The 23,556-nt window shown below is 40.5% G+C and overlaps 1 protein-coding gene across 4 annotated transcripts in view; it reads left to right on the top strand.

The window, feature by feature from the left end:
- The window catches only part of slc20a2 (solute carrier family 20 member 2), a 118,924-nt gene that overhangs the window by 51,456 nt on the left and 43,912 nt on the right, over window positions 1-23,556 (top strand). For 2 of the 4 annotated variants that reach the window (XR_007261773.1, XM_020509991.2), the window contains exon 1: window positions 22,178-22,330. The exons of 1 other annotated variant lie outside the window; for it this stretch is intronic. The gene's annotated coding sequence lies outside the window, so the exon portion shown is untranslated. Of the gene's footprint in view, window positions 1-22,176; window positions 22,331-23,556 lie in introns of those variants that run through there. One more of the 4 variants, XM_020509992.2, reaches the window with a different exon arrangement.

Raw genomic sequence — 23,556 nt, 5'->3', positions numbered from 1 at the left:
CCATCTTCTATCCACCTCCCCCTCTCTCCCTATTTATTTCAGAACCCCCTTCCCCTCCCCCATTTCTGAAGAAGGGTCTAGGCCCGAAACGTCAGCCTTCCTGCTCCTCTGATGCTGCTTGGCCTGCTGTGTTCATCCAGCCCTACACCTTGTTATCTCAACATGGTTCTCTGTTGTGCTTGTACCACCATGAAACCAGTCACCCTTCCATCTTTTCTTCCTAGCTACATATCTTTCATAATTGTCATGTATCCTTCAATATTCACTCACATTCTCTTTTTAAAATTTGCTCCTTTTTAAAACCTTTGGCTGAACTTTGTTTGGTATGGCTTGCTATCAAAGGCTTTATCACGCGATGTACCTTTTAGACTTGCACTTTAGACTTGTGTGAAAGCTGCTTTGTGAGTACACGTTGTATTTGAGTTTTTTTTTGCTTTAGAACTGTTCTCTTGCTACCACTTAAACCAATGAGATGATTTGGACTTACTGGGTTTTGCATTCCTTCTAGGAATTTGTCTCTCTGTATTTCATGTGGCTGGTTATTTTTGAACCTAGCCTGAAATAGTCCAAGTAAATGACATGTCTGCCAATTTTGAGGGTGGAAGCACGGATGGAAGAGATTGCTCGTGTTGAGGCAACTTGTCACTAATCGCTTTTATCTCCAGAGAAATCTACAGTTTTTCAAAAGAAGTAGAAACTTTTTTAGTCAGAAGTTACCTAAAAAGGAATCTAAATTACTTTAGTCTGAATTGCAGACATTAAGTTTAAAGTGGTGTCAAGAAGGCTTGATCTGACGTAGCACTTTTTTTAATGGAATAAAAATGATACTGACTGTTTTACTGGAGTAAACAAGACTAAAAAAATTCAATGTCTTGGGGACAGATGGGTAAGTTATTGGGTTTTGTTTTTAGAAAATGTTCTCGAGTGGAGAATAGAAAAATACTTGGAAGGAATTCCAGAAGTGATGTATGCCACCACAAGGTGGTGCTGTTGGCTATATTTTGTGATTTCTCCTGCATCTGTGTTGGTCTGAATTGGTTCAGTTTCCCCCCCACCCCCATTCTGCTTTTTGGGCTGCAGCTGTTGCACGACTAGAGAAGGAGACTTCAGTTTCAGCTTTCTATCTTTGAATCTTCAATAACACCCCACACTTGCCCATCCAGTCAGCACTTTCCCACCCAACATGTTTGTGCTTTTTATTTCCTATACTTGTGTCAACAAACATGAGCTTGGCATGAATTTCTAGTTAAAGTAGCCAATAGGGGTGGGGCATGGGTAATGGACATGAGGCCTTTTGTAGTACTACAATTTGCTTTTGGGAAATGGTGAGGCAGAAAAGGGGGGGAGAAAATCTAAGAATTAGAAATCAAGTAGAGTATTTAGCATATCTAGCCTGTTCTGCCATTTAGCAAATTCATGACTGATCTGTAACATAACTATTATGTGCTATTGCATTATGTTCTTTAATAGTCATACCCAATACAAATCTCAGTCCTGAATAGAATTTTAACCTGAAATTGGAACAGTTTGAAGTTCCAGATTCCTCCTGTCTTTTTGTGTGGGATAGGGAAAGTGATTCCTAAATAAACTACCTTTTTTTTTTAAAAAATTTTTAATATACTGTCTCCTTATTCTGGGCAAAGGAAAATAGGATGGGTATGCACATTTCTGAACCTTTTTCCAAAAAAAAATTTGTGCTTTTTGATTTAAAGTAAGATGTTTTTTAATAGGAATGTTATCAAACAATGGACACTGTTGGTGTACCCCTCAATCTTTCTGTATTTGGGGGTTGTATTATTGTTCTCTTTAGGCTGGGCAGCTGCTAACTGTTTGTTTCTTTCAGAGCATAACTCCTTTTCATTGACAACCTGGAACATTTTAGAATGTAAATTATTAGTTTTCATTTCCCATTGTTCATCCTGTTGTCTTTTTTTTTAAAATCCGACTCTATGGAATGTCTGTATAACTGCTCTCTGCCCTCTTCACTTACGTTTGAAAGCTTATTGGGTTGGATTTTTTTCACCAAACAGACTTTGTGCTTTCTTTATTGACAAATGCTCACATAATGGCACAGTGTTTTCATTCTTGAGAAATATGTTTTGCACTGAGTAGTAGGGAAAATAGTTGATGATCAAATCACTGAATTTTGATTTTTGTTCTTGAGTCATTAATGACAATCCATCTTTGGACAATGTCCAATGTCTTACAATTCTAACGAAAAGCTTCTTCATCACGATGGAATGCTAGAGGTGTGGCTTTCTGGGTGCGGTGTGAAGTTTCCTGCCTGACCGTCACAAAGACATGGTTGGAAGTGTTGAAGTACAGATTCTCCCTGGCTAATATTTATCCCTCCGCTCATCTTTAAGATAGATTTGTCTGGGTATTTTTCCTGGCTATGATACCTCAGTTGTCAGGCTTGTCATTGTTTCTTGTAATACTTCAGTGTCTTTTTCAAACATAACTCATTGAAGCTTTGGGGGAACTGAGGTTAGAATCATAGAATCCCTGCAATGCAGACAAAGGCCATTTGGCCTTAAGATTGTAGAGGATGTTGTTGTATATGCACCATTTTCTTGCATTGTAAATGCTACCAAAAGTTTGCTCCAGAATGATCACACTTGTGGATAGGGATGACAGCAGCCCTGGGATGAAGGTGTTAAAATTGCAGGAAGTCGTGCTACAAGAATATTAGGCAGGAACTGGAAAATGCTGATTTGGAAGCGGTTGTTTTGGGGATAATTCAACACTGCACATGTGGAAGTATTTCAAACGACAGCTGATAAGAAGAGTTTAGGAGCAGTATGTTCCTGTGAGAATAAAGGATAGGTATAGCAAGTTATGGGAACCTTTGGATGACCAGGGATGTCATGACCTTGGTCAAAAAGTAAAAGGAAGCATATGTAAGGTCTAGGAGGATGTGAACTGACAAAACCCTTAAAGTATATAATGAAAAAAGGAAAGGACTTAGGCAAGGAATTAGAAGGGCTAAAAGAGGTTATGAAAAGTCATTAGCAAACAGGATTATGGAGAATCCCAAAATTTTTTATACATCTAAAAGGCAAGAGGGAAGCCAGGGAAAAGGTTGGCCCATTCAAGGACAAAGGAGGGAATCTGTGTGGAGCCAGAAGAGAGGGGTAAGTTCCTAATAGAATACTTTGGTGAATACCGACAAAGTGAAGGAATCGGTGGAAGAAGACCTTGGAAAGGAGTGGCAAATTTCTAGGCCAAGTTGCTATTAAAAAGGAAGAGGTATTGTACATCCTAAAAGGACTAAGGTAGATAAGTCCCTGGATCCTGATGGGATTTATCTCAGAATATTGAGGGAGGCAAAAGAACAAATTTCTGGAGCACTGACAGACATCTTTGTATTCTCTTTGGGTATTCTCAAGTTCTCTGGGACCTTGCCTGTGGCCAATGTTGACGCATTGTTTTAAGGGGGGATAAGCCAGGAAATTACAGGCCTGTGAGCCCCACATTGGTGGTTTCCAATAACTTCCCAATTATTGGAAAAGATTCTTGGGGACAAGATCTATACACCCTTTTAGATGCAAATATGTTGTCCAGTTGATGTTGTCTACGTGGACTTGAGTAACGCCTTTCACAAGGTCCGCCATGGCAGACTGGTACAGAAGGTGAAGTCACATGGTATCAGGGTCAGCTGGCAAGATGGATAGAGAACTGGTTTAGTCATAGGAGAGCGAGAGTAACGGTGGAAGGATGCTTTTCAGAATGGAGGGTTGTGACTAGTGGTGTTCCACAGATCAGTGCTGGGACCTCTGTTCACAGTCTACATAAATGATTTGGAGGAAAATGTGGCTGGCCTAATTAAGTTTGGGGACAGTACAAAGATTGGAGTTGCTCATAGTGAGAGGGGATTGTCAGAGAATATAGCAGGATACGGATCAGTTGGAGGCATGAGCAGAAAAATGGCAAGCGGAGTTTAGTCTGGGCAAATGTAAGATGATGCATTTTAGAAGGACAAGGACAGGTGGAAATTATACAATGAATGGCAGAACTGTTAGGAATATTTGATATGCAGAGGGTGTACAGGTCTGCAGATCACTGAAGGTGGCAGCACAGTTAGATAAGGTAGTTAAAAAAGGCTTATGGCATGCTTGTCTCGGAAATGAGAATTGAAATAAGGACAGACAAGTTATGCTGTAGCTTTATAGAACTTGGAATACTGTGAACAGTTTTCTGTAATAGTAAGTGAATCATACTTCAATTTATGCCTTTGTAAATGCTGTACAATCAAATAGTATCTTTTTTTAAAATTTCTGCTTTTTCTAACATTCTGCATTCTTCTGATCCAATTTGATGCTTGCCCTTTTTATTATCTTCTGACTTCACTTACTAGTCCTAGCAACCTTCCCTTTTAAGGAGAACCCAAGCTTCTCTAATCTGTGCAATTGAAGACTCAATACTGGAACTCTTGTCCTTTTCTTTAACTTCTCGAATAGGTGTGGAGCTATCATGAGTGTATTGTCCAGAATTGGACACTACCCTCAGTTGGCTTCCCTGTTATCCTGTTGTAGATTTCCCCCAACAATTTTTTAAAAGATGCCATGTAACTTCCTTGCATTTTTGCATTCTGTTCTATTTATAAAGCCTAGGGTTCTCTGTCTTATTGACTGCTTTGCCGGTACCTCTGCACTTTCCATTCTTTCTTCACTCGGCATTCTTGAATGCAGCCCAGCTGCTCCTTGTGACATTTCAACTTTTAAATATAGCCTGCCTGTCTAATACCTCCCTCTTTTTTTTTCATTTAACATCTAGCCCAACCAGTATTGGAACTACCCCTTTTTGATATGACTTTTTTTGCATAGACATCGTTTTCTGGCCCTTAAATGGCCCCACCTTTCCCTTTTTTATGATCCTCTTTTGTTTTAAAGGAGAGAGAGGAATCCGATGATCTTCTAATTTATGTCGATCATCAGCTCTCTTTACCTTCTTTCTTTTGTCACTTTCCCTGTATAAACTCTTGCTATATTTAGCCTGGTCCTTCTTGTGTTATTAACCCGACATCTGTCATACACACTCCATTTTTGTTTTCCCTGCTTTGCTTTATTGTTCACTCCCTCTTGTCATCCAGCAGGCTTTAGCTGTCCTTTTTTTTTTAAAAAAGCAGCTTATAGTTTGTTTACACTTTTATTGTCTGACAGTCTTTAGATTTGGTCAATTGGAATTGGAATTATTCTCTCTACAGTAAAATTGTAAAAATATTTAGGGGAAGTTGACTATTGATAGTTCCTTTTGTCCTCCTTTCCATAACAAACCTAGTCTTGATGCTGAGATGCTCCCTAAATGTTCCTCTGCCGGCACTTGACCACTGCATTCTGCAGAATCCAGCAATGGATTGATTGTGAACATTAAGAACATGTTCAGAAGGCTTGCATGCTTGTGCTCTCGTTCTCGTCCTAGTTCTACTTCTCGGCCCTTTTGTGCTAATACTGCCTAGTGTTAGGATAATTGGTAGGCAGTGATGTAGCGGTAATTTTGTTGGACTAGTAATCCAGAACCCTTACCTAGTTCTGGGCCATGTATTCAAATCCCAATTTAGCAGATGACAGAATTTGAATTCAGTAAATAGCTAGCCTAATGGTGAGCTTGTAATCACTGTTGTAAAATCCACCCGGTTCACTATTGACTTCTGGTGAAGGAAATCTGCCATACTTGGTTTGGTCTACATGATGACTCCAGACCCACAGCAATGTGACTGACTCTTAAATGCTGGCCTAGCCAGCAACAAAAGTATCAACTGTTTTAGACTGTTTATGTCCAATCCTGGCTCTTTATAAGCCAAGTCTTTGTCATAATTCACAACCTGTCCTGATGTAGCTATTAATAGCTACAGCTCACTAGCCTTGTTTGCCACTCTGTCCCATTATACATCTTCATTAAAATCTAAATTGGACCTAGTATTCTCTCACCTCAACCCACTGAATTACCTTACCCTATTCTGGTACTTTGTCTCTGTCAATCCTTTTGTATACTGTTCAAATGCTGCATGATGGTGCCCAACCCTATCCAATTAATTTAAAACTTGGATAAAGAATGAACAAACCACTCAATCAGTATATTGGTCCCAGCTCTGAGCTGCAACTCCTTTTGCTGTGTGATTGCAATTTCCCCAAAATTAGTCCCCATACTTCAGGAATCTAAAGTTCTGCATGCTCTGATCTATTGTCTTCCAATTCTGAGCTTGGTAGTGCAGTCAGCTGGAGCAATCTATAGATTTGCTACCTTTTTTGTGTCCTCCTGGATAGTTTCTTTCCTAGCTCCCTAAAGTCTGCCTTTGGAATGTCATCTCTTCTCTATCAAGGTAATTAGTATTTTTTTTTTTTTTTTATGAACCTTGATAGCTAGCTGTTCCAACATTCCACCCATGTGCTTTGTCACCACTTCCGTGACATTCTGAACCCAGCACCAGAGAGGCAGCATATTATCCTGAATGCTTAATATCAATTATGGCATTCTTGTATTTAACTTACAAAAACAAAAGCTTTGCTCAGTGATAATTCCTTTATCCTGGAACATCTTTTGAGAATTCTTTTCTCTTTGACTACTGTAGACCCTGTAAATGAACCAAAAGTTTTAGCCAAAAGGAAATATTTCAAGGACCCTCTGCAGGGAAGAAAAGTTCAATAGAACAGTGTAGGAAGAATGTCTTGGAGCTCAAGGCCAAGGCAAGTGAAGGCTCCACTGGACCAGCGATCTAAAATTGGGGATGTACTAGAGGCCAGAGTTAAAGGACAACACATGGGGAAGTGATCAGCAATACAGGGATTTGAGAATGAGAACTTTACAATTAAGATGTTCTTTGACCAAAAACCGTTTTGTAAGTCAGTGAACGTGGGGATAACTAGGAAATAGAAGCACTGAATTAAGATGCAAGTGGCATTGATTTGGATGACAGAATTTTGGAAGGTAGAATGCAGGAGATCAGTAAAAAGCATTTTTGGAATAGTATTGTTTAGCAGTTACTCAACCAAATGAAGATTGATGTGTGACAATTTTGGATGATGTTAGGAGTAAAAATATGTGGATGTCACAAATTTGAGATTTGAAGTTCCTCCATGGACCAAATGTGACACCAAGTGAGGAAAAGACTGGATTAATTTCAGACTGCTGCTAGGTACAGAGGTTGCAGATGGAGAGAGTCAACAGTGGGAAATGGAGATGAAGTACGTTGCTTCAGTCTTGCAAATATTTGAATGGAGGAAATTTTATTATTCCCACAGCACGATGTCAGATATTCAACAACAGCAAAGGAGTTAATCTGTTGATGTTGAGCTGGTCACAACAATGTACATTTGAACACTAATGTTGTGCCTTTTGGATATTGTCACCAAAGATCTGCATGTTGATATAGAATAGGAGGGGTGCCTTGAGCAGATCTTTTAGGGACACCAGAGGTAATTCTGTTGAAGTAGTAAGAGCAGATAACAGGACATGTAGAAAGGAAATTGAGTGAGAGCAGTCTCACCTGAGCAGGGCACCCACTAGAATGGTGTTTGAATAATGGTGTGGTCAAACCATCTGCAAAGATAGAGACAGGTTGAGCATAATGAGGAATAATATATGGTAATTCATCACCTCCTGGCATTGCCTGTCTTTATCTTAACTTCCTTCCTAGAGAGAAAGCGTCACCGCACCTGAAACATTAATGATTTTTTTTTCTTGTTCACTGATGCTGCCAGACCTGCTGAGCTTTTCCAGCAATGTCTGTTTTTGTTCATGTAAATATTCCCCTGCTTTCCCAGAAAGGGGTGGAAATGGCCACCCCATGATTGCAACATGAGGAATTTAAGGATCTCTCAGGCTGGCATCAATCATGTCCCAAAAAGTTAAAGCTTAAACTCATCATGAGCTATGGGTTTCCTTTTTTGGCCTAAGTCGTGATGTATGGATTATTCGCAATGGAGGTTTATTGCTTTGTGAAAGGAAGTCATGATAGTCTGTAAAGGAGACCCTTAAGCTGTCTGTGTCAATAATCAATGTTTCCTTACCATCATGCACTGTTTGGGTGTCTGTTACTCAACTGTTGAAAATTTGAGCCAAAATATGTCAAACCTCCTGCTTTCTGAAGTTTGAAAATGGATCAGTGTGTATGAAATGTGACTTTTTTTACTTTGGAGGATCTGGTGAGAGTATGGATTATTGCATTTTAAAATGGGTAGGCTTCCCCAGAAAAGTTGTTTTCAGTGAAATATTCCTCTGAGTCTCAGATGTTCAACAAGCAAGCTGTCTGCTGGTTCTGTCAAACATTGAGATGTGCAACATTAAAAGTGAGGGATTCTTTTTTGATCAATGTACCTTCCCTTGGCATCGCCAAGATTTAAAATGTCATTTTAATCTTTTTGTGCGAAATAGCTGCCGTGCTTGCTTATGTAAGCAGATTCATTTAGTTGTGCTTTCAGTTTTTTTTGGTCCAAGAATGTGATCTTGGCTCCATGCATTTATTCTCCTTTTCCCACACCTGCAATCTTGGTGGAGAGGGTCTTTATTTTGGGACAGGACGGACGTCCAAATACATCATGTCTTTTCATTGCAGAGTTTCTTTCTTTCTGTTGAGCAGGCAGGTCTCTGTTCATTTCGTCCCTCTAGCAGGTTCTCTCATGCGAAATGCTTGAATTACTTGCTGGAGAATAATAATTCAGATGGTGGCTGCGGCCTTCGGCACAGGTTTTAATATTTTTGAAGTACCTGCTCCAATTAAAGATCCATATCTGGCCTACATAATAGTTAGTCAGCTCAAATATGGGTGGGGAAGGGGGCTCACTTGTACTCATAAGGGGTAGTTACTTCAACTGGGTGTCCACCCAGACATCGTCTTGCTCAATCAGGGTTGTGTGGAGAAGGACTTGGAACCTTCACCTCTGTATCATAGGGTGTGTCCTTGAGCTAAGGATTCTCTCCTTTTTTTTTATGGGGCATAATCTTAAATTCAGATAACAGTGGGTGGGAGTAGTCTTGTGGAGCAAAGGAAGAAAATATCCAGAGGACTAATATTTCACAAAGACTAATTTTGAACAATGTAACAAGGAATAGCCTCAAGTGCTGTATCACTCAACAGCTACGTGTGATGGTGTAGAGCACGCCTACGTTCATTTAACCAGCCACAGAACAATGCAGTGATTTCATGGGAAAAGATGTATGAATGCACGGCAAATTCTTAATATGATAGACCAAAGTAATAACACAAAAAGGGATAGTAGGAACTGCAGATGCTGGAGAATCTGAGATAACAAGGTGTAGAGCTGGATGAACACAGTGGGCCAAGCAGCATCAGAGGAGCAGGAAAGCTGATGTTTCAGACTTAGGCCCTCCTTTCTGAAGAAGGGTCCCGACCTGAAATGTCAGCTTTCCTGCTCCTCTGATGCTGCTTGGCCTGCTGTGTTCATCCAGCTCTACACCTTGTTAACGCAAAAAGGGAAATGGATTTGATTTAATGTCTGTTGGACGTGTAATTGGCTATCACTGGGAATAACATATTCCAAGATATCTGATGGATTGAAAAGGCAGAATGTGGAAGAGATTTGGGCTGGCTAGCCCATGAAATAAATGTGACAGGAGGACAGCAGTGCAGATGTATCTTGCTACAATAGAACATGAAGCAGAACTAGTGTGGGTGACTATGAGACATAGAATCAGAAACGCATTTGGTTATAATACCTCTAACAGTGGCTATACTGCTGGACAGTCATCAGTGATCATGTGGGCCTTTAAACCCCTCTGGATACAATTGGCAAAACTTCTTTGAAAGACAAGTTCATGGAATACATTTTGAGACATTAATTCCAAAAATACTATGCCATGTAACAATGAGAGAAAGTATTATTTTACACAATTTTGGGGGGCGGTTGGGGTTAAGACTGTTTATCAGTAATCTTGTCAGGGATCTTCTAGGACACTAATGGTTATAGTAGAATTTCTCATCATGTTTGAGTGACACAAGTCTGAAATTAGAATATTGAACTTAGTCAACCAGATAGACATAATAAGCTAAGTTAGGAAATTGGGATAAAAGGTATAGTGGTTGAAAGGCAATGACTAGCTAAAGTGGCAGAAAATAAAACGAGGGTAGATTAACCAGCAATTTTATTTTAAAAAAAGTTGTAAAGACTTTGACAAGTACGTGAGTAACAATGAAACTTAAGCATGTATTGCTAAGAGTTTGAGACAAGATAAATTTATAATATGAACATGGAGTTTGTGGGAGAAAGTAAATCTATGCTGTATTCCTCGATGGCAGAAGACCTCAAATTTTCCAGAAATAGTGGGCAATGAAGGGTCAAAAGACAGTGCAGAAGTTGACGTGAATTTTTTTTTAAACCGGGGCGGGGAGGAGGAAAGTACTGGAGAAATGAATGGGCATGAAAGCTCATGTCCCCTGTATATCCCCAAGGCTCTCAAAAAGGTAGTTGCAGAAAAGATTATGCCCTTTGTTGTAAACTTTCAAAATTTTCTAGATGTTTGGAATGGTCCTAATGGATTCCAAAGTAACAAATATAAGATCGCTTTTTGAGGCAGTTGAAAGGAAATGAACTATTTGTGTCAGGAAGATGCCAGATTGCTGTGAAAGTTGTATTGGGCAGGAAAGACTGTAATTGTATAGAGTAAATCTGGTTTTACAAAGGGTATTTGCTTCATGAGACTTTTGAAAATGTAACTATGACAGTTAAGGGGAACCAGCGGAGGTAGTATATTTGGATTTGAAAATACATTTTGCTAATATGTTATAATAGGTTTTGTGCAAGATGAGGACCCATGGGATTGAGATGATCTTGTTTTAGGGATCATGATTAATTAGTTGATTTTGTAAAGTATTTTCCTGATTTAGCTTATTGAATTTGTTGAGTAGTTCAGCTGTGGTACATTAATTAGAGAAAGTGTACAACTGGGGTCAGTTCACTGATACCAGAGACAAACAGACTGTCAGCATGGACTGTTTCAATCTTGTTTAAAGTGGTGGGGACTGCATCCTGCTGTCCAGCTGAGGTGTTGGGAAACTCTTTCCTCAGTCTTCCTTCCCCCCCCAGTCTTCCTCCCCTCCGCCTGGTCCATCTTCCATCTGGCTGGTGAAGACTGCTGTTTGGGAAAACTCCTTTGCTCTGAGTCTGCTCTATTCTTGGACTTTGTGTGAATGCTCCAGCACAGAATTGGCATAGCTCCTGTAGGCTTCCTCCAGCCTCACTTATCCTTGGTACACCCCTCTGAACCTGGCAGGTTGCTTACACAGTGTAAACCTTTTGGCCATGGCACAGCTAGTCATGACTTTGGATGATCACTGTCCCCTTACCCACCCTCATGAGGGTTAATGTACAATTTTTCTTTCTAAGAACAAATACTAATTTTCAAAAACAACAGACTGGTAACATGCATTTGGCACCAGATAATTTATTGACGTTCATCTTGGGTATCATTTTATTCATATACTAGAATTTTTGAAAGTTAAGTACTGTTGTAGCAGCTTTTAAATGAAATCTCGTGCTATGTAGCAAATGCTAGGAAAATTCAGTTTTTAAGGGATACCGGTATTCAATCCTATTACGATTGGAAGAAACAGTAGGAATAAATGGCCATTAGCAAGCAGTTGTTGGGTTATTTGGGATCAGTAAGGGCTCCTTAGCTACCTTTTTTAGTGGGTTAAATGAAGGGATAAGTATAACTGATCTGGATTTGCTGAAAATCCAATGTTGAGTTGGAATGTAAGTTGTGAGAAGGTCGAATCTGCAAAGGGTTCATTGAATAAAATAGATCATAAATGGGTAAGGGCTTAGTAGATGCATTATGATGTGGATTATTTACTTTGGGAGGAAGACTAGAATATTTTTAAACAATTAGATGTTGTGCTTGGAAGAAATTGACCTTTCACATAAACACAAAGCTAACATGCAACTACAGTAAGAATTAGGAATGCAGATCGTGTTTGTATTTTACAAAAGGTAGAATACAAGGGCAAGGAAGTGCTCCTTTTGATTTTTATTCGTACTTTTGCTGGGAACACATCCGGAGTACATGATTAAAATTTTGGCGACTCTCCTTGAAATTCAGTGAAGGTCCACTAAACTGATTGCTGGGGTGAGTTGTCATGGAGAACAGATTTGAGTGAAATTGAGTTTTTGTCTGGAGTTTAGAAGAATGAGAGATGATTTTTATTTTGAAGGATAACTTTTGTTTGGAGGCTTGACAGGGTAACTGCTAAGAGATGGCTGTCCAGGCTGGACAATCTAGAATTAGGGATCTTTATTTTGGGATAAAGGGGCATCCACTTCGGTTATGGTTGAGGAGAAATTTCTTCAGAGGGTTATGATTTCTGGAATTCTCCTGTACATCAGCTTCTGCAATATTCAGTCATTGAATATTTTCAAGACTTGAGTTTGGTTAGTTTTGGGCTTTTAAGGGAATCGTGGGATAATGAGAATGTATACAGGACAGTGCAGTTGAAGGTGTGTACATCTGCAATGATCTTTATTAAATGATAGGGTAGGCTGGAGGGGCCAGATGACCTAGATTTGCACCTTTTTTGTTTCCCCCTCTTGTGATTTGTCAACAGTAACTCTTCTCTTGTGCTATCAGGACAGTAAGCCAAACAAGATGAACTAGTTTTTTTCCTCCTATGTTCCCACGGTGTAAACACTGTACTTGGCTGTGCTAGGCAGACGTGCATGTGGCTGCCAATTTGCTTGGATCCCCATAGTTTTATAATGCGTACCTTTTTTCTACAAATGAAAAAAATTTTGTGGAATGTGTTCTTTGGGTCCTATTGTCTCTAAATCTTCCCAGACTACAACAGTTTTATTCTCCCTTCTTTCAACCCCTCTTTTTTTTTTTTCCTTTTTTGGAAAGGTAGGTGATGGTTTTTTGAATGTGCTATAACCTCAGACCTGTTTTTGATTTTTCCCTCTCGATTGCTCCTCCAGAAGCAGTCAAGACCAGTGCAATTGTGATACTAATCCTAAACTATCATTCGTTCCATCTATGAACCAGCCAACCAATATATCACACGCATCTAGCTGGAGTGTACAGCTAACAGACTGGCCCATTTTGAGGAATAGTTTTTTCCAATTTGACTTTTTATGTAGTTCAACAGCATCTTTTTTGGCTGAATGTGTTGTTGCAGAATTAGCCCATAGCTAAAAATGACCTCCAAGTTCTCAACGTTAATTCTAGGCACCAAAGCTCCTGATCACTATCTATTGTTTTAACCCCTACTCCAAGGTGCTAAATCTGTACACTTGCATGTTAAAAGAAGTTCTCAAAATTGAGGTCTGAATGCAGTAGGTAGGGAGAACTCTTCTGTTTGTAAAGGGGTCAAAAATGAGAGGGCACAAATATAAAGCATTTTGCAAAGCAGTAAATGTGAGGTGAGAATGACTTTTCATGCAGAGAAATGGGAGCTGTCTATTTTAATTGTTTTTAATGCAAGTAATATGCAAGGGTACAGGGAAAGGCAGCGAATGTCACAGTGATAATGCTCTTTTGAAGAGTTGGTGCAGACTCAATGGACCAAATAGCTTAATTCTGCACTGTAACTTTTTTTTTCCCCCGTGTGACCATTGCTTCCCACCAGTTTCAAGCAAAGACCCAGAACACACTCATCAAGGTACTTTGTTAAGGGTGACATACCTGACTGAACTGACTGGCTTGATGGGCATAGCTATTGATAGAACCTGTCGGATGATTCTGTTGTGCACCTCCATTTACTTTGCATTTATGGCATTGGTGGAAATGACCGTTGCAAAGTTCTTTGTGCAATTTATTGCACAGTCAGGAATGGTGGTGGCAAAAGCAGACCAAACCAGATCCATGATAAATTCTCAATTCCTGTGCTGGGTTTCTTCAATTTGATCATCATCAGGAAATGCTGCTAGCTGAAACTGTAGAACAGACTATGTATTCTTGCCTCTCCCTGAAGTTTCCATGGATGTTGCTGCAACTCCTAAAATACTCCAGTATCCTGCCAATTTGGTTAAGTCAGTGATATTAAAATTTTACAGGATGTCCTGGACAATGCCACAACATCCTTTATCCTCCTAGCTGTTGTACTAAGAGTTTAACCGTAAAATTGCACAGGTGTATCCTATTCATTTATTTTTTTAAAGTTTGGGGCAGTTACTGCCTTTTATCAGCCTTTTATCAGCCTTTAATCAAATAATGAACGATGTGACTAAGGGGCCTCAATGATGAGATCAAACACCAATCACCAACCTATTACTCAGTTTTGGCTCAGCCAGCATAATTTAGCTCCAAATCTTGCCTATGCTTGAATCAAACAGTGTTAAAGATCATAGGTGATTAGTACGTGGCTTTGACATCCAGGCAGCATTTCATGTAGTATGGCATCAAGGATCATATTATTAAATTAAGGGGAATTCTACACTTAGTGCAAGACTTGAAGAATTCACTTGGAGAGATTGACAAAGGAAGGATGTTTCCTCATGTGGGACAATCTAGAAGAAGAGGCCATAGTTTTAGGATAAGGGATAGCAGATTTAAAACAGATGAGGAATTATTTCTCAAAGGGCTTGGATCTCTGGAATTCACTACACTAGAGCACAGTGGATGATGGGACATTGAGGTGATTTAAGGAGAAGATCGATTTTTAATTACTAATGAGTTGAAGGGTAGTGGAGAGCAGGCAGGAAAGCAAAGTTGAGGCTGAGATGTGATCAGCCATGTCCATTAAGTGGTGGAGCTAGCTCAACAGGCTGAATCACCTATTCCACCACCTAGTTCTTCGATTGTTTATGGTAAAAGTGCTGTTTAAATACAAGGACAATCAATTAGTGATTTTGCTGTGCTTAGTCTGTTACTCAATTTTGGGTCCCTGCTTTTTATCTTCCTTTAATTTCTTTCTTTGTCAATTGTGAAACCCAGTTTCCCTGAAAACTCTTAAGGATCCATGCTTGGTCTTTTTTTTAAATAAAGACCTTTTTCTTCTAGTTTTATCTGTTTACCCCACTCAATGGACAGAAAGAGCTAGTTCTTTTTTTTGCAGTGGCCATGCGTTTAACATAGGCAGGCAATTGTGTGCAGCTGCAAAGCACTAGATCTGTATTAAGCAAAGGTGGCCCATGTGGGAGTGACAAGCTATCCTTGATGGATATACATTGTTGAGCTAATATCTTGTAATTTGCAAAAATTAGGTTTTGGCCCACCAGTCTTCATCTTGAGATGGATCAAAATGCAACAAAGAACATGAGAATGCATCTGCCAGATCATTTATATAGCAATTGTTCACCTTTTTTTAATGAGGTTTTGTCTGGGGAAACAAAAGTTTAATTTCTTGAGAGCAACAAGATGGTGTCTTGTAGTAACAGTACAGCTAAAATGATGTGTACGTTCAAAATTTGCTTCAGGAACTGGGCATTGAGCTTTACCCTTAATTGGCTAATGCAAAGGTTTAGAGCCAGATGTCTTGGGTCATCACAGAATTTGCTGCATTAATGTAGTGACTACAATGCTATTTTTGTAAACGGCCCTGATTTAAGTGGTGATCTTCACTACCATTGATGTCATAGTCTGCAGAGCCTTCTTGCTAAATCTCAATCAACTTCTGTTCATGGCTTACTTGAGCCTGCTGCTGATGGTGCATGTTCTTTGCTTCTTTGCTCCTGTCTCCTTGTGCCTGATGCTGGCTTCGATGTCTAATAATTGTCATCTATTGACACCACACTGTCCCGAGCCTACATTGGATAGTCTGTCAGATCCACACTGGGGTTTGATGTAGGTTTAACCCATGTCGGTTATTTCCTGTGACATTCATGCTGCCTGCTAGTACGCATATGTTGTGAATGTAACCAATGCCCACTGCCCAGTGGAGTGGCTAGCCATCTCATCAGGAGGGCCAGAGGCTCATGTGTTAAAACTATCCTGCATCTCTTAAAGGCTGTCATGTGGAGCTCATTCTAACTTGGAAAAAGTGTTGTAACGCTGCCACAACATTGGAGAGATTAGGTTCCAAGATGTTCCAGTGCAGCACTGACAATCTTGTCAGGGGCACAGTAAGAAGGATTTCATCTCTGCAAGTGATCGTGAGGCCCCCCAGTGACTCTCAAAAGGCAGTGGGACTGGCTGGATGTAACAAGCAAAGGCCAAGGTTTACATAGCTGTATGAATTGCAGCAGGCAAATTCAATTAAATTCTCCATTAGTAAAGATCAGAAAGCATCTTCAAATGCCATAAACCCATCAGTTACACCACAAACTTTTTAGCAGCTGTTCAATGTGTTACATCACTTGGCCATAGAAACATCAACAATCTGTATCATTCATGACTCCTATCTAACATTGATAGTTTTACCTTGCTGTCTTGTAACTTGACACAGCTGCAGTCCTTTCATACAATTCCAGCTCTCCTCCAAGACTGCAACGTAACTCCAAACAAATTACCCATACTATCACTAATACACTTCTCTCTTGCAACTTATTCTTGAGCCCCACTTGAGACTTCTAATGATGGCACTCTCAGCCGCTGTCAAGGCTACAGTCACCTGGTGGGGCTCTCATAAAAGTGACCATGTCCTCACTAAATCTTCTCTTTTGCATCTTTCTTGTTCTTCCCACAATATCTCTAATTTGTAGAAGCAGCAGCTTGTGTAAGTATACACCTGTTGCCCCTCACTATATAATATAATTTTTTTAAGAAACTTAACTGTATTTAGCCAGAAATAGTGGAAAAGAAGGAAGACTGATTATTTTAATTTATTCAATCTCACATGCACCCACTAGCTCGGATAGACTTTGGAACTTGGAGTAGCTTAGAGGTGGGACCTGCACTTGTTGGGACATCTGGTCTGAGTAACTTGCAGCCACGACATACTCCAATAGTACAATAAATGCTAGCACTTCAGCAGGCAGACTTCTACTATGGTGGAATTGAATAAGCACTGGGATAGGTAAGCTAATAATATGTGCAGTGTTCTGCTGTGTGGGTTCAGACTGTTACCATCATTCAAAATGTTTAGTTGAGTTATCTAACATTACAACAATCTGCCCTTGAACAAATTACCAGGATTGCCGAGGTGCTAACTCAGAGTGGTGGTAGTGGCTGTATGGAGCATGAACCTGCTGCCCTCCCTTTGGAGATGACAACACTTTGCTCTTCTACCTGTGGCCTTGCTATTACTCCTGACACCAGTTCTCCAAAGTTAAAGACTTGTTTACTGATGTTGTTGATTTGAGTTAATGACCAACAGGCCTCTAAAGAAATTGTTTTGGTTTCCTCCTCTTCGTTCCCCTTAACCGGTTGGTATATAGCTGGTGGTCATAACTTGGTGTATATGCTATGTCTTCACGATGGCAAGGCTTTTTAGCATAAAATGATCTTCTTGGTACCTGCTCCCCAGAGTGCTGCAAGGGTCCTTCAGAGAATTCCATGCAGTGGTAGTGTTTCTTCACGCTGTTTTATTTCTACGTGACTTGCATTGTATACCTGCTGCTCACATGTGCATGGTTCTGCACAGTCATGAGCCATGTTGTCAGCCTGATGACCAGTAGCCATTCTTGTCTTTGCCATGGTGCCTTAAATGTAGATGACAATGGAATGGAGGAATTGTAATACCTGTCAGGATACTAAACTTTATTTTGCATGGAAGCTCTCTTTTCGTTACACTATATCACAATTGCTATGTGGTGTCTGTAAAATGATATTCATGCAGTTTGTCACCCTGCACTCTGGAGAAACCTGCAAGCCACACAAGTCAGGCACCTGAGGAGTGTCTTTGAATGGAGAGTGTTTGTGACTTTCCTTGTCACAAAATGAGTGAACAACTGAGATGTTGTAGATATCTCCAAGCTTTTGTCTGGATGAAAAGACTCCTACAGGCTTATAGCCATGAGCACCTCCATGCCATGGGCTTTAGTATCCTAACCCTCCCTTCTCTGGAGGTTGCAGTTGTGTCTGTAACAAGTAGCAGATTTCAGCGAGGGTGTTGTTCTTTATATAAAAACAAATGCCTCGCTGTAATTCAGCTTGGAGAATTCCATCTACTCTTAGCACCTTGGGTAGATGAAGCCTCCTTCCAAGAGCCCTTTCCCTTCCCACAAGTTGCCCTGCCCTGTGTACTCTTTATTCTTCCAGTCGAAACATAAAACCCAGTGCTGCATCCATGCTTGAGAGCAACTGCTTTTTGCAAAAGCCTTGAAGTTGGGAACCACCATTGTTGTCTGTAGACTAACAGCAAAAATCAGCGATTTGGCCTAAAAGTAGTTAATCCTTTTTATATATAGCTGGTTTGGTGTGGGAGTGTTCTTCCGCTGTGGATCGTATTTTCTAGTCACCTGGTTCAGAGCTGCCTCTGGAGCAGGTAGAACTTAAACCCTGGCATCTTTTGCATACTTCACTTTTAAATTGTCTTGCAAATCCACACGTATCCACTCCCTCGACCACCAATGCTCAGTGGCAGCAGTGTGTACTATCGATAAGATGCACTGCAGAAATTCACCAAAGATCCCTAGACAGCACTTTCCAAATTCATGACCACTTCCATCTGGAAGGACAAGGGCAGCAGATATACAGGAATACCACCTCCAAGTTCCCCTCCAAGTCACTCACCATCCTGACTTGGAAATATATTGCTGTTCCTTTGATGCTGAGTCAAAATCCTGGGCATTGTATGGGTCAATCCAGAGGAGGTGAACTACAATAGTTCAAGAAGGCAGCTGACCACCACCACCACCACAAGTGCAACTTGGAACAGGCAATAAATGTTTACCAGCCAGTGACCCCTACATCCTACAAATAATGAATAAATTTTAAAAAACTGAATTTCCTCAAACTTCAGTTTCCTATTCTGAGTAGTACAGACTCCATATTGGTATATAGAAAACAGAATGTTTGCCTCTGGTTCAGAACGTCAGGGGTTCCACATAGTGCACTTCAGTACACAATCCAGATTGATGCTCCAATGCAGTATTGAAGAAGTGCTAAACTATTGAAGGTGTCATCTTGCAAATCAATCGCAAACTGAATTCTTGTCTGCTCTCGAATGAGCGGAAAAGATCTCAATACTGTTTAGAGAGCTGAGGAGTTCTCCCAACTTTGCTGACTAGAGCACGTAATCTGGTGTATTAGTGCATTATGGAACTGTTATGTACAAATTAGTTACCACGTTTCCTTCATTATGACAAAACATGTTTCATTGGTTACGAAATGGTCAAAACAGTCACAAATGTCAAAGCACTAAATAATAGCAATTACTTGCCTATTAAAGGCTGTCTACTAGCTAAATCTTAATACATTAATATTATAAAACACTGTTACATCACTAACCTGTCCTTGGATCCCATAGGCTGTTACCTTCATCAGAGTCCTATGTGGGAACTTTTGAAAAAGTCTACGTGGACCTCAGTAGGCCATGTTGAATGCATTGTCCTCCACTACACAGCTCTTCAAGAAATTTAATTAAATTAGTCAGACATGACAGCCTCTTAACAAAACAGTGTTGACTGTTCTTAATTAATCCCTGCCTCTCCAAATGCAGATTCATCTGTCCCTCAGTTTCCTTAGCACAGAAATTAGACTGGCCTGTTGTTTCCTGGTTTCCCCGTTGCTGTCTTCTTGAATGACAGTACCCCACAGGCTGTCCTGGAGTCCTCTGGTACCTCTCCTGTGGCTAGAGAAGAATTTTAAATTATTGTCTGTGCCACTATCTTTTCCTCTTCCCTTGCCTCACTTAACAGCCTGGCTTAGGTTTTATCTGGCCTTAGAAATTTATCCACTTTTTAAGTTGACCAGACCAGTCAGAATCTCCTTTTCTGTCTATGGTAATTTATTTAGGTATGCTACAATCTTTTCCCTGGCTTCTATGCTCACATCGTTCCTCTCGCTAGTGAACAGCAACACACTATATATTCACTTAGAACTCTACATATGACCTCTGGTTTCTCTCACAAATTACCACTGGACCTTTTTTAATGAGTGCTGCTCGTGCCTTAAACATTCTTTTTATTCTTGATGTACTTGTAACTTTTATTTTCCTTTTCATGTTATCTGCTTTTTTTCTTTTCTTTGCTATCCTGAGCCGGCACGGAGGCTCAGTGGTTAGCACTGCTGCCTCACAGTGCCAGGGATCAAGGTTTGATTCCAGCTCGGGCGACTGTGTGGAGGTTGTATGTTCTCCCCGTGTCTGTGTGTCCAAAGATGTGCAGGTTAGGTGGATTGGCCATGCTAAATTGCCCATCAGTCTAGGGTGGGAAGTGCAGGGATAAGGTTGGGGGTGGGTCAGGTCTGGGTGGGATAGTCTTCAGTGGATTTGATGGGCCAAATGGCCTGCTTCCACACTGTAGGGATTCTGATTCTAATTTCAAGTTTCCCCTTACACATTCTGTACTCCTGTAGGACTTGTGTTGTTCACCCATGCAATGCCCCCACTTCCTCAATGAAGAGACTGTAGACTAGCTAATGTAAATACTGTTCTCTTAATCACTCATTCATTTCTGTATGCCCTTATCCATGGCATGAGCTTTCTTTACTGAAATATTCCTTCCTTCCTTTGCTTTCCAGGTGCATATGCAACATTTTTCTGCTCTGTTTTTTTTTCCACGTTTTTGCTGCTGTTCTGTTTCAGTATGATATTTATTTTAAATTCCAGGAGGTGTTTGAAGTTTCTCTAACTCCAAAGTAGGCAACCTCTTGTAGATCAGCATATATTTCTGGCACAGAAGGAGGTCATTCAGGCTGTCATGCTGGTGCCTGCACAAGGATTACCTTGCTCCAGTTATTGCCACTCCCCCACTCTTAGCCCAAAGGCTTCATATTGTTTCTTCTGCCTCAACTATCTGGCTTGGTTTTGATATTCACTGATGAACCTGACTTCTACCAGGTGGTGTATTCCAGATTACTGTATCTAGATTTTAAAATACATACACTCATCCCTCTGGTTATTTTGCCAGTTATTTTCAATCTGTGTCCTCTAGTTATTGATTTGTCCTTCCATACAACTTTGTGGGAAATGGTGTTAATGCTCAGCCGTGATCAACCATGATCACTTTGAGCAGACTGGGCTGAATGGTCTAGTGTTCCTAATCTACCTGTAATAGTTTTAATTAAAATTGTGTTTCACGTCAAAAGTGGTCGAAAAATGAGCAATATATCTACTGGTTTATATAGTGGTTGGAGCCATATAATTTGCTGACATATGAGTAAGAAGATGCTATTGAAAAGCAACTACGAACTGTCTGCTCACCTTGTTTGAAATCGTTATTGCTGATGATTCAAAGACTCCAGACTTGTGTAGTTAGTTAGACCAGGCTACAGGGCAAATTGCAGCAGTTGGAGTGAAAGCGTAATGTGAAGGTGTGAAATGAGAAGGCACAGCACATTGCGTAAGATTTTCAAGTAGTGAATGTGTAACAACAGCTGTTGTAGGTCATTGCACAACCATTCAAGCAGATTCTTGGACTCTTTTTTTTACGACCGCTGTATGTACCAGAATTAATGTTTCAGAAGCTAGAATATTACATTGTTTCCCCTTTTCCTCATGAGGGGCTCCTGGGGTATAATTTGCCGATGTTTACAGGAATAAACCAACCTCCAGTATAACTTCCATCGCTCCTGGAGCATACCAGAGCCTATGGGTTTTTTTTCCCCCCTCTCTCTCTCTGACCCGTCTCCCTCGCCGTTCTCCTGTCTGTCCTCTCGCGTTGTATCATCTTTTTCTCCTCCGCCCCTTCGCGCTCCATTCAAAACATTTTTGTGTTGATTGTGTAGAAGCTGGGAATTTGTCGCCCTAAAATCAATATCTGAATTGGATCACAGGAAGCTGACAGCTGCTGCCTGGACTCTGCCGTGCGTTTCTTCAGAGCTCTTTGTTTGTTTTTGTGGATTGTTCTCGGGAATCTAATTTGTAATTTGGGTAATTGTTGGTTTATTACGGGGTTGGGGGGCGGGTGTGGGAGAAAGGCTGGTTTTGCGTACGATCGAACTAAAAATTGCAAAATCAAGCGCTGGGTCTTCAACAAAAAGTGACTCACTCACTTGCCCCTGTGTGCACGCCGTAAGGCTGGAGCAGCGCCCAGGCTCAGCGAGTGGCATCTGCATATGCAACCCATGCGTGTTGGGGAAATGCCAAAGACCTCCCACGGCCCCTCTCTGCTCCTGTTTTGCTGTCATGTGTGGTGGCACCAGGTGACCCTCCCAGCGTTCGCATTATAAAAGTGCAGCGCTACGTTCTTAGACTCTACCAGCAGCTGTGCTGTCAGGTTCAAAAAAAATCTATTTGGGAAAGGGCTAAGGGACTGAGCGCAGTATAAATCTGGACGGGTGTATCTTGTCCTCAAAGTAACTGGCTGCAGACTGCGTAAGCCTTTAGAAGGAGGAGGAGGTAAGGCAACACTACGTTACTTCGCTTCTCTCCGAGAAGTGTGTTTGCTTTTACCCGTGTAAAACTTTTCTAAATATGTAAACCCAGTCTGTTTTTCTATTTGGAATGTTTATAACTAGGCTTTGCGATCTCTTCTTTCCTACTTGCTGTCTTCTGAGCTCCCGCTATTTTTCATTCGATTGCAGCTTGTTTAGAAATTCAGAGCTAAGAGGTATTTTAACTTTTTTTCTTGCCCATGTTAAATGACGTTTCTGTGGGGAGTTGAATAACGCTAAACACCCTACTGCTTTTCCTGTTTGGGGGAGATTTTCAAATCGTCAGTACAGAATTGCTTCAAGAAAGAACTAGTGTCTGATATTGAAATTGATTGTTCAGCTTAGTCCCGGGTTTGGGACTGTCCTGACTGGTCGCCGTACCAAATGGAGGGGCATCCTGAGGGTAAGTAGTGAAGCCGTGTTTGTGTAAACTGGGCCCAGTGACCGATCTATGCTGTTTGCACCTTCGTGTACTTTGGATCAAACGCTTCAGGTGTGAACTATAATGGGTTTACAACCTGCCTTTCGTTTGGAGGAGTTCGGTACAGACCAATCTATTACATCTCAAACGCTTGACTGTGAAGGCTTTTCTTTCAAGAAATGTGGAAGGAAGTCATTTCAACAAATGTTTCAACATTTTCCAGCTTGTTTATCATGACTGGAGTTTTAAATATAAATAGAAAGTAACTTGCAATGACTTTTTATTTAAGCACCTAGACACAGAACGAGTGCATTAAATATATGTTTGGGTATTCTTTGCTTCAGAGCCCTCCTATCTAATTTCAATTCATTAGCACTCTGCATGCAATTTTACTGTGGCTTTCAGAGATATAGGAAGTTTTATTTTTTAAAGAAAAATAATGTTTGAAGTGAATCCTAGCATGGTGTCCTCAAATGATACCAGTCTAGCAGGCATGCGTAATTTCTGTATTGGTCCAAGTTGCAGCCAGATCTTCTGGGCAAATTATCTCATAGCACTCGTGTCAATCCACACCAGGCCTCTGTCAAATAAATTAACAAAGTACCATGGTAATAGAACTTGAAGGGCTTAGGTGCTTTGGAATTAACACTTCACTGTTTATTGGTATCAAGTCTGCACTATCCCCATAAAAAAACAACTGATACCTAGAATCCATCTGCAAGTGGTTTTTTTAATGGCTAACTTTTTTTCAATTTACAAGTCTCTGCACC

This window comes from Rhincodon typus, chromosome 3, assembly GCF_021869965.1.
Source record: "Rhincodon typus isolate 14 chromosome 3, sRhiTyp1.1, whole genome shotgun sequence".
Lineage (NCBI taxonomy): Eukaryota > Metazoa > Chordata > Chondrichthyes > Orectolobiformes > Rhincodontidae > Rhincodon > Rhincodon typus.
This window is presented reverse-complemented; position numbering and strand designations above follow the sequence as displayed.